Here is an 8,971-nt window from a genome sequence, read left to right as displayed (position 1 = left end):
TGTATAAGGTGTTAGTGAGGCCACACCTGGAGAATTGTGTTCAGTTTTGGTCTCCTTACTTGAGAAAGGACGTACTGGCACTGGAGGGTGTGCAGAGGAGATTCACTAGGTTAATCCCAGAGCTGAAGGGGTTGGATTACGAGGAGAGGTTGAGTAGACTGGGACTGTACTCTTTGGAATTTAGAAGGATGAGGGGGGATCTTATAGAAACATATAAGATTATGAAGGGAATAGATAGGATAGATGCGGTCAGGTTGTTTCCACTGGCAGGTGAAAGCAGAACTAGGGAGCATAGCCTCAAAATAAGGGGAAGTAGATTTAGGACTGAGTTTAGGAGGAACTTCTTCACCCAAAGGGTTGTGAATCTATGGAATTCCTTGCTCAGTGAAGCAGTAGAGGCTCCTTCATTAAATGTTTTAAAGATAAAGATAGATAGTTTTTTGAAGAATAAAGGGATTAAGGGTTATGGTGTTCGGGCCGGAAAGTGGAGCTGAGTCCACAAAAGATCAGCCATGATCTCATTGAATGTTGGAGCAGACTCGAGGGGCCAGATGGCCTACTCCTGCTCCTTGTTCTTATGTTCTTATGTTCTGTAGGCAACTTCTATAGGCAACTTGCTCGAGACTGTGGGCTGAAGAGTAACCTATGAATTGTGGGAGGGAATTATTGAAATTATAATTCCCTATAAATGTTTCTTGCGCCTTCCTGATGTACATGCATTTGCTACTTGATGATTTGACTGAAGTAATGCTGCTAGTATCTATACATTACTTTGGAAACCAATTGCAGCAGTAGTGTATGAATAGTCTGTACCATTTTCTGTGCTATATAGTGCCAACAACAACTGCAGCAAGTACAGGACCAACAACTTCAGGGACCACCGCCAGTGGTGAGTAATGTTTTTATTCTCACCACTTTACTATTAATTTCTGTGACTTGTGAATTAATATTGTTTCATGTTATTTCTGCAACCTAGCGCCAACATCAGTGACATTCACAAGTATCACTGTTCCTGAGACTGGAATTACAGGTGAGCAGAGCTTCTTTGAGACGATAAAACTGTTGTTAATTGAGAGCTATGTGTGATTTTTAACTATCCCACATGTCCTGTGTTACATTGCCGCTATACCAACCAATAGGATAGTCAGTCCTATTATTTCTGAAATGTGTGCTAACTGTGAGTGAATGTATTCTCATTGTCATACGATGCTTGTGCTGCCAATGTGTCCCTGCTAAGGGGCGTGTTATTGGCGCGTCATTGTAGTTCAGCTTATATTCAGGCCATTCCAATAGCATCAAGGAAGACTGCCAAAAATGAGTTGATGGATAGAAACCCAGGTTTTGACAGACTGAATTTGTGTTTTGAAAGTGCAAATTGAAATTTAAAATTTAACATATTTACGTTTTGCAAATGCATTTTGAAGAGCTCGGAGTTTGGTGCCATTAATTTTAGATAGATATATCCATTTATTTGCATGAATGATGTTAGGTGACGCAACAGTAGAAATGAAGAGGACCGCAATGCACGTTTTTGCTGAGATAGAAAGGAGATTCTTGAAAGAATCTCATTTGTAGACTTCCAAAGTAAAAGAGTCATTTATATTGAATTTAGGGCCTGTTGATTCTTGCATTTGAAATTTATATTCAAAACGACTCATGAATTATTCTTTCAAACAGAATAAAAGGAGTGCTCATTTTTGGTAAACTTTTTCACATTTTCTCCCAAATTTGCACCCACCAACAATAAACAATAATCAGTAACAAATATAATGTCATACCCCATATCAATAACTACGATCCCGTCCTCCCACCAAACCCCAAACATTAGCCCACATGTTAACATAAACAAATGACAAAAAGGGATCAGGAATCACCCATAGTTACCACATTAAAATCTGATGCTACATTTGAGCAATTTATGACTTAATACTCTGCAGTAATTCTTCTGCTAATTTGGACCAGCAGCAAATTAAATGATAGTCACTACTGTTATTGCTGACATGGGGCGGCACGGTGGCGCAGTGGTTAATACTGTTGCCTACGGCACTGAGGACTGGATTGGATTGGATTGGTTTATTGTCAGGCGTACCGAGGAACAGTGAAAAGTATTGTTCTGCGTGTAGCTCAAAAAGGTGATTGCGTACATGAAAAGAAAATACATATTAGGGCAAACATAAAATGCACAATATTATTAGATAGACACAGGTACCGGGTAAATCTTACAGGAGTGCAGTACTACTCAGTAGCGAAGATGTGTGCAGAGATCATATCAGACCGTTAATCCATCAGTGCATAAGAGGCTTGTTTTGGAATGTGGTAACAGCGGGGAAGAAGCTGTTTTTGAATCTGTTAGTGCGTGTTCACAGACTTTGTATTTCCTTCCTGATGGAAGACGCTGGAAGAGTGAGTTAGCCGGGTGGGATGGGTCTCCGATTATGCTGCCCGCTATCCCAAGGCAGCGGGAGGTGTAGACAGAGTCAATAGGTGGGAGGCGGGTTCGTGTGGTGTAATGGGCGGTGTTCATGAATCTCTGTTCTTTCTTCCGATCTTGGGGCCGAGAAGTTGGCATAGCAGGCTGTGATATCCAGGTTCGATCACAGCCCTGGGTCATGTGTGGTGTTTGCACATTCTCCTCATGTCTGCGTTGGTCTCATCCCCACAACCCAAAGAACTGCAGGTTCTGTGAATTAACCATGCTAAATTGCCCCTTATTTGAAAAAATAGATGGCTACTCTAAATTTAAAGATAAATTCTGACAATGGGATTGATGGGGTGTGTTTGCTTATTCATTGGTCAAATGACAGCAATTAGAAAATGCTTTATTTCCTCTAGTGTACAATTTGAGCTCCCAAAATGAGGTCCATTCGGCTGAATCTTGTTGGTGGTTTACTTGCCTCGATGAACATTGATAAAGATTTACGTTGATATTGTTACAACTTCTCATCGGATTGGTATGGGAAAAGTGACTGATTAGTTGAGATACCCAATGTCTGGCGTTATCAACTGCACCTTTCAGAAGCGGATAGTTCACTGAATAAGTTTTATTGATGAAAATGGACCCTGCATGATGTGTTTTTGTTGCCTCTTTGAGAGCATTAATGACAAGACCTTTAAAATAAAATAGGATGCCGTCGGGTAAAACTGTCCAAAATTAATCAGCAATGGAGAGCCAGTGTTTGAGAGTCAGCACGTTTGTTTAGGACGCAAATATTCAAATTTATGATTCCACGTATTTGAATCTTGCTTTTGCATTTTTATCACCTAGCAGATTGCTGCCATAGAAGCATGGAACCATAGAACCCATACAATGCAGAAGGAGGCCATTCGGCCCATTGGTTTTGCCTTGATCCTACTGGCATCGATTCTACCTTCGGCAGAGCACCCTACCTAGGCCCACTCCCCCACCCTATTTCTGTAACAACGCAATTCGTCCAAAACTGCACATCCCTGGATTCTAAGGAGCAATTTTAGCATGGCCAATTCACCTAACCTGCACATCTTTGGACTAGCACTAATTTTTGAAAGCTACATCTATTTATTTGCATTATTAATAATAGGTGTGGAAAAAGGAACTTTAAGGATGGTAATAATGCCTGTTTCTTTCTGAAACTGAAGGGACTTGCTTGAAGCATCTGAGTTGTAGAATACCATAATCAATGAAGTCTTTAGTTTTCATTCTGAAGTATGGTATTCCTTCCATTTGAAATTTGTTTTTGGAATGACAGTCAAAACCGTTCCTTCAAAAGAGGTGAATGGGAAGTGTAGATTATCAAGAAATTGACAAATGATTGATCAGAAATGCCACTTGTTCAGTGAAATTTTCAAATAATGACAGTTATTCTTTGGAACATAAATCATTTGGTCACCTTTCAACTTCATCATTCACTGGCAAGCAACATTCCAAACTTGTTAAGATAATTCAATGCTGTGTTTGTTGACACTGGTTTGAGTACATTATTATTTATTTAAACTTCTGGAGGCATGTTCCCATACCAGCCTCCTCGAACAGGCACCGGAATGTGGCGACTAGGTGCTTTTCACAGTAACTTCATTGAAGACTACTTGTGACAATAAGTGGATTTTCATTTTTTTTTTCATGTTAATGGCGCGTCATTGTAGTTCAGCTTATATTGAGTCCATTCCAGTAGAAGTGTATAAATCAGTAGCAGTTGAGTTGCTCCATGTTGCATTTGGTCAGCGCCTTCTTGGTTGATTGTGCTTCTTGCTCTTTTTCTGATGAGGATATTGCATCCACTTTTCATTGTCCAGTAATTGGAATCATGATTGTGACCTGTTGGAGTAGATATCTGGCATTATCAATGATAACGTTTGGGAGAGGGTGGCGTTGTAGAACAAAATTTTTGATTGTAATGGTTCCTGTCCAATGTGTTCCTGGTACCCGCTTGAGTTGACTTATGGCAACATTTTAAAATGTTGTAAATATTGAAACCTGGGTTTTGACACTCCAATTTTGTGTTTTGAAAGTGCAAATTGAAATTGAAATTTCGACATATTTACATTTTGCAAAAGCATTTTGAAGGACTAGGAATTTTGTGCCATTCATTTTAGAAAGATATATCCATTTATTTGCTTGAATGGTGTTAGATAAGGCTAGCGGCGTGAAAGATCCTCTCATGTCTTACTCAGGATAAGGCCCTCAGTCCACTTGAAGAAGTATACAAAGCACTCTTTATTTTCAATAATTCACTTGGTACATTTGCACAAAATTAAATCAAAATGCTTTTGAGAGTATATTGAGAAGCCCTTGAGATACTGAAGAGTGAAAGCAAAAAGCTTCAAGATACAAGTAACTCCAGATTTACAAATTAAAAGACATTTCAACAAAAGGCTTTTTTCAAAGTCGTTTTCACGAACGTTTCAAGTATCTCGGAAGTCTAAAATTCTTCTTCTAATCAGTCACAGGGATCACAATCTTAAGGGAATACCTATCTTTGGTTTAGCCCCAACCACTCCAGCACCGGCCTAACCCCCGGAAATGCGGAGGCCAAAATCTTGTCCTCCAGAATTGAGGATTTTGAGGATTGTGTTCCAGACATTATTGGGGAGGACCAGACGGGGTTTATTAAGGGTAGGCAGTTGGTGGCCAATGTAAGAAGGCTATTAAATGTGATCATGATGCCCCTGGAAGGTAGGGAGGTGGAGATAGTGATCGCAATGGATGCAGAAAAGGCTTTTGATCAGGTAGAATGGGACTATCTGTGGGAGGTACTGGGACGGTTCTGATTCGGGCGGGGCTTTATTGACTGGGTCAGGTTCCTGTATCAGACTCCCGTGGCAAGTGTACGGATGAATAGGACAACTTTGGACTATTTTAGACTGCACCGGGGGACGAGACAGGGATGCCCCCTCTCCCCACTGTTGTTTGAGCTGGCGAAAGAGCCGTTGGCAATTGCTCAGCCTCAAGGGCTGGGGGGGGACTGGTCTGTCAGGGGGTGGGTGGGGGAGGGGGTGGAGCACAGGGATTCGATCCATGCGGATGATCTGCTTCTGTACGTTTCGGACCCTGTAGAGGGGATGGAAGAAATCATGAAGATTCTAGGGGAATTCGGCCGGTTTTCGGAGTATAAGCTAAATATGGAAAAGAGTGAGATATTTGTGGTTCAGGCGAGGGTACAGGAGGGGTGACTGGGGGAGCTGCCGTTTAGGTCAGTAGGGTGAAGTTTTAGGTACCTGGGCATCCAAGTGGCCCGGGAATGGGACTGGCTGCATGAATTGAATCTGGCCCGGCTAGTGGACCAAATGAAGGACGATTTTCGGAGATTGGACGCGATTCCGTTGTCTCTGGCTGGGTGGGTGCAAACGCTGAAAATGACAGTCCTCCCGAGATTCCTATTTGTATTTCAGTGTCTCCCCATCTTTATTCTGTGGTCCTTTTTTAAGTGGGTCAACAGAGTGGTCACGGGCTTCGTCTGGGCGGGCAAGACCCCACAGGTAAGGAAGGTAATGCTTGAGCGGAGTCGGGCAGGGGGAGGGCTGGTGCTGCCAAGTTTTATGAACTATTACTGGGCGGCTAATATAACCATGATCAGGAAGTGGGTGGTGGGTGGGGGTCGGCATGGGTGCATATGGAGGCGGCTTCTTGTAAGGGCACCAGTCGGGGGGTCGTTGGTAACTGCGCCTCTGCCGCTCGCACCGGCATGGTACTCCACCAGCCCCGTGGTGGTGGCGGCCCTGAGAGTTTGGGGCCAGTGGAGGGGGCATGTGGGAGCAGTGGGAGCATTGGTCTGGGTCCTAATTTGTGGTAATCACCGGTTTGCCCTGGGGAGTATGGATGGGGGGTTCCGGTTATGGCGGAGAGCAGGGATTGAGAGGATGGGGGATGTGTTCATAGAGGGGAGCTTTCCGAGTATGAGGGAGTTAGAGGAAAAGTTTGGGCTGGCGAGGGGAAACAAATTCAGGTATCTGCTGGTGCGAGACTTCCTTCGTAAACCGGTGTCAACCTTCCCTCTCCTACCGCTGAGGGGGATTCAGGACAGGGTAATTTCCAGAGGGTGGGTTGGGGAGGGGAGCGTCTCGGACATCTATTAGGAGCTTATGTGGTCGGAGGAGACGCAGATCGAGGAGCTGAAGTGCAAGTGGGAGGAGGAGCTAGGAGAGATAGAGGATGGTCTATGGGTGGATGCGTTGAGTAGAGTCAACGCGTCCACAACATGTGCCAGGCTCAGCCTGATACAATTTAAGGTTGTTCACCGGGCTCACATGACAGTAGCCCAGATGAGCAGATTCTTTGGGGTGGAAGACAGGTGCACAAAATGGGCGGGAGGACCAGCGAACCATGTCCACATGTTTTGGACATGTCCAAAGCTTAGGGGATTTTGGCAGGGGTTTACGGATGTCATGTCCAAGGTTTTAAAAGCAAGGGTGTCGCTGAGTCCAGCCGTGGCGATTTTCGTGGTGTCGGAATCCAGGAGAAGAAAGAGGCAGATGTTCTGGCCTTTGCTTCCCTGGTAGCCCGGAGACGGATACTATTAGCATGGAGGGACTCAAAGCCCCTGACGCCGGAGACCTGGCTATCGGACATGGTTGCCTTGAGAGGTTCACTGTTAGGGTTCACCCGGGGGTGGCAACCGTTCGTCGACTTCTTTGCGGAAAATTAATCGTCAGCAGATGGGGGACGGGGGGCGGGGTGGGGGGGGGGCGGGGGGGAGTAGTTTAAGTTAGAGTAGGGGGGTAATAAGGGAGGGACCTGTACAAAAGGTAAACGGCTTTTGCACTATGTTTCTGGTTTCATCTATATTGTTTATTTTGTTGTTGTTACTATACCAAAAATACCTCAATAAAATGTTTATTAAAAAAAAAGAAAATAGGTAAGCAAAAATATGATGATAAGACTGCCTGTTTCTTTCTGAAACTGAAAGTACTTGCTTGAAAGCATCTGAGTTGTAGAATTCCAAAACCAAAGGAGTATTTTGTTTTGATTCTGGAGAGTGATGTTCTTTCCATGTGAAATTTGTTTTTGGAATGACAGACAAAATCGTTCCTTCAAAAGAGGTGAATGGGAAGTGCAAATTATCAAGAAATTGACAAATGATTGATCAGAAATGGCACTTGTTCAGTGAAATTTTCAAATAATGACCTTCATTCTTTGGAAGAAATAATCATTTGGTCACCTTTCAACTTCATCATTCACTGACAAGCAACATTTCAAACTTGTTTAGATAATTCAATGCTTGAGTACGTTATTATTTATTTAAACTTCTGTAGGCAACTTATTCAAGACTGTGGGCTGAAGAGTAACCTATGAATTTGTGGGAGGGAATTATTGAAATTATAGTTCGGTATGAATTTTTCTTGCTCCTTACTGATGTACATGCATTTGCTACTTGATGATTTGACTAATGTAATGATGCTAGTACCTATACATTACCTTGGGAACCAATTGCAGCAGTTGTGTATGAATAGTCTGTGCCATTTTCTGTGCTATTTAGTGCCAACAACAACTGCAGCAAGTACAGGACCAACAACTTCAGAGACCACCACCAGTGTTGAGTAATGTTTAAACTTCTGGGGGGGATGGTGAACAGCCAGCTGTCGTGGTGCACATAGGCACCAACGATATAGGTAAAAAACAGGACGAGGTCCTACAAGCTGAATTTAGGGAGCTAGGAGTTAAACTAAAAAGTAGGACCTCAAAGGTAGTAATCTCAGGATTGCTACCAGTGCCACGAGCTAGTCAGAGTAGGAATGTTAGGATAGAGAGGATGAATACGTGGCTCGAGAGATGGTGCAAGAGGGAGGGATTCAAATTCCTGGGACATTGGAACCGGTTCTGGGGGAGGTGGGACTAGTACAAACCGGACGGTCTGCACCTGGGCAGGACTGGAACCGATGTCCTAGGGGGGGTGTTTGCTAGAGCTGTTGGGGAGAGTTTAAACTAATGTGGCAGGGGGATGGGAACCGATGCAGGAAGTTGGAAGGTAGTAAAGCAGGGACAGAAATAAAAGGCAGTAAGGGGGAAAGTGTAAGGCAGAGAAGCCATAGTCAAAAATCAAAAAGGGCGACAGTACAAGGTACAGTGACTGAGGGGAGCTCAGTGAATAGGACCAGGAATACTAAAAGAAATAAAACGGGAAGTGAAAACATTAATGGTAAGCGACGCGGCAGGTTGTTACAGGAAGATATGGGTTCGACGACAAGGAAAATTAGGAGAAAGGTTAAGAGGAAATATAACTTAGGAGAGGTTACTGATCGAGGTGTTAAGATTAAGAACAGGGGTAAAAAAGCCAACATAAGTGTTCTTTACCTGAATGCTCGTAGTATTCGGAATAGGGTAAATGAGTTGATGGCGCAAATCATCGTGAATGACTCTGATTTAGTGGCCATTGCTGAAACATGGTTAAAGGATGGTCACGACTGGGAGTTAAATATCCGAGGGTATCAAACTTTTCGGAAGGACAGAGTGGATGGTAAGGGAGGTGGTGTAGCTCTGTTATTTAAGGATGACATCCGG

The 8,971-nt window shown here is 43.4% G+C and overlaps 1 long non-coding RNA gene across 1 annotated transcript; it reads left to right on the top strand.

Annotated features, from left to right (window-relative positions):
• Window positions 1-833: 833 nt before the first annotated feature.
• LOC140387689 (uncharacterized) lies at window positions 834-8,001 on the top strand. Its single transcript, XR_011933948.1, has 3 exons — window positions 834-889; window positions 977-1,030; window positions 7,950-8,001. It is a non-coding gene; the product is annotated as an uncharacterized lncRNA (long non-coding RNA).
• Window positions 8,002-8,971: the final 970 nt, after the last annotated feature.

This window comes from Scyliorhinus torazame, chromosome 13 (assembly GCF_047496885.1).
Source record: "Scyliorhinus torazame isolate Kashiwa2021f chromosome 13, sScyTor2.1, whole genome shotgun sequence".
Classification (NCBI taxonomy): domain Eukaryota; kingdom Metazoa; phylum Chordata; class Chondrichthyes; order Carcharhiniformes; family Scyliorhinidae; genus Scyliorhinus; species Scyliorhinus torazame.
Note: the sequence above shows the minus strand (reverse complement) of the source record. Positions and strands in the feature narration are given on the sequence as shown.